Here is a 2,887-nt window from a genome sequence, read left to right as displayed (position 1 = left end):
TTTGCCAACCTCCAGTCTTCCGGCACCTCACCTGTAACTATCGATGATACAAATATCTCAGCAAGAGGCCCAGCAATCACTTCTCTAGCTTCCCCCAGAGTTCTCGGGTACACCTGATCAGGTCCTGGGGATTTACCCACTTTTAACCGTTTCAAGACATCCAGCACTTCCTCCTCTGTAATCTGGACATTTTGTGGGGGAACGGAACTGTAAGTTGTTGCAACATTAAGTTTACAAGAAGAAACAAGAGAAGAAAGGAGAAATATGAAATAGAACACATGGGATGGATGGATGGGGGAGGAGAGTCCTTCAGAGTAACCTTAGCTAGTGCAGGAAATGAACCCAGGGTGTTGGCATTCCTCAATTTCCAGCCAACTGAGCTAAACTGCACCATTTTTTTTTCAAGGGATAGTATCAATGCTGACTTTTCCAATGATGTCCACATGCCATGAACAAATGTTTAAAAAGTGCTGTACATGGGAGCTTGCACACACATTAGTTGTCGTTGTTTTCTGCATTGTGACTTCAAAAAACACTTCATTGGCTGAACAGTGCTTTGAGATGTGCTGAGGTCACGAATGGCACTATATAAATACACAGAAATCATGTGGGTTTGGGTTTTTGTGTGTATATATATGTATGTATGTGTGTGTGTGTCTGGGGTGGTGGGTTGTGAGTGTCTGTGAGAGAGAGTGTATATGTGTGTGTCAGTGTAAAAGGGTCTAAGTCTGTGAGAGGTTGCATGTATGAATGTTGGAGTGTGTGTGTGTGTGTGTATAGTGTAATGGTGGTCTCCTGTAGTGTGACATGAACCCAAGATCCCAGTTGAGGCCCTCCCTATGGGTACCGAACATATGCACACATACACATATACGTTTGTGGGGTGAATTTGTACTTTCAGAGTTACGTTGTACTTTGCTCAAAAGCTGCATGAATCCATGTAAGATTCTGTTAACTCATTTTTTAGATTAGAATCAGTCTAAACGTTATGGGACAGACAACAGCACATTGGGGGCTAACACCAATTGTTAAAGTTAACCTGAGAATGTAACTTAAAAAAGTTTTGTGATTTACATATGAAAGAAGTGAAACTATCAGATGAGAGACTTAACAAACAATCAAGGTATTTTTCAATGTATAATTTCAGTTACATCACACTGTAAACTTTTGCTATAAATTCTGTGTCTTAAAATTGTGTACTCCACAACCACCTGATGAAGGAGCAGTGTTCTGAAAGCTAGTGCTCCCAATTAAACCTGTTGGACTATAACCTGGTGTTGTGTGATTTTTTAACTTTGTACACCCCAGTCCAACACTGGCACCTCCAAATTATAAATACAAAGTCTTTCTAGTTACTGATCCTGGATTAGTATCTTACTATAAGATGGTTTTAAAATATTGATGTTGCAGTGTTGTATAAAACTGATAATTTTTGTCAACCTTTGTGTTGAGATTATTTTTTTCCTTCTTGTGTTTTCCTCCTTTTATAGGTGGTTTTCACGCATTTGATCTCAACCAGAGAAATTTCCTGATCTGACAGTACCTGCTGTTGTGTCTACTTAGTACCACTGTGTGGCACCACAGACAGCCATGTCCATCTGAATTCTTGAACTTGGGCAGATATGGAGATTAAAACAAAACTCGCTGTTCACAGTCAGAGACTTATAATAGTTCATTTGAATTGTGTTTCACACATGCAGTTTTATTCCTCTCAGGCTTCCTCCCCTAACCACACAATTTATTGAAAGATGCATCTGACTGTGTTTTGTAAACTCCGTTTGATATGTAATAGATGCTATGAGGTAGACTAGATTTGTCCAGAAAGAAAAAGCATTGACTAATTTTCATTGCAGTAGCAGCAAGTAATAATTCCAATGTGAGACAACCGTCTACCTTATATTGGCATTCCAGGTTGGTATGTGGCAAGTCCAGTATCCATGGTGTAATGTGCGCTGTGATACAACTCTGATCATCAAACTCTCTCGCACCACTGGTGAAGGATCAAACTGTGAGCTTCCAGAAACACAATGTAACACGGTGAGTAGGTCCCTATAGACCATTTCTGGCACCGTATCTGACATTTCTAATTAGTAGTTCAGTCAATATATTTCAGTATACTGAAGCAATTGAAATCCACTCAAAAGGAAAGGCTTGATTTATAATATCAGGTTTGTTTTCATTCAAAGCACCAGTACTTTCATTTTCGTGTGAAATACTTTTGAGGTTGTTACAATGTAGAAAATACTTATAGCAATTACGGAAACATGGCTCAGGGATGGGCAGGACTGGCAGCTTAATGTTCCAGGATACAAATGCTACAGGAAGGATAGAAAGGGAGGCAAGAGAGGAGGGGGAGTGGCATTTTTGATAAGGGATAGCATTACAGCTGTGCTGAGGGAGGATATTCCTGGAAATATATCCAGGGAGGTTATTTGGGTGGAACTGAGAAATAAGAAAGGGATGATCACCTAATTGGGATTGTATTATAGACCCCCCCAATAGTCAGAGGGAAATTGAGAAACAAACTTGCAAGGAGATCTCTGCTATCTGTAAGAATAATAAGGTAGTTTTGGTCAGGGATTTTAACTTTCCAAACATCGACTGGGACTGCCATAGTGTTAAAGGTTTAGATGGAGAGGAATTTCTTAAGTGTGTACAAGACAATTTTCTGATTCAGTATGTGGATGTGCCTACTACAGAAGGTGCAAAACTAGTCTACTCTTGGGAAATAAGGCAGGGCAGGTGACTGAGGTGTCAGTGGGGGAGCACTTTGGGGCCAGCAACCATAATTCCATTTGTTTTAAAATAGTGATGGAAAAGGATAGACAAGATCTAAAAGTTGAAGTTCTAAATTGGAGAAAGGCCAATTTTGACAGTATTAGGCAAG

The sequence above is a fragment of the Chiloscyllium plagiosum genome, chromosome 15 (genome assembly GCF_004010195.1).
Source record: "Chiloscyllium plagiosum isolate BGI_BamShark_2017 chromosome 15, ASM401019v2, whole genome shotgun sequence".
In the NCBI taxonomy this organism is placed as follows: Eukaryota; Metazoa; Chordata; class Chondrichthyes; order Orectolobiformes; family Hemiscylliidae; genus Chiloscyllium; species Chiloscyllium plagiosum.
This window is presented reverse-complemented; position numbering follows the sequence as displayed.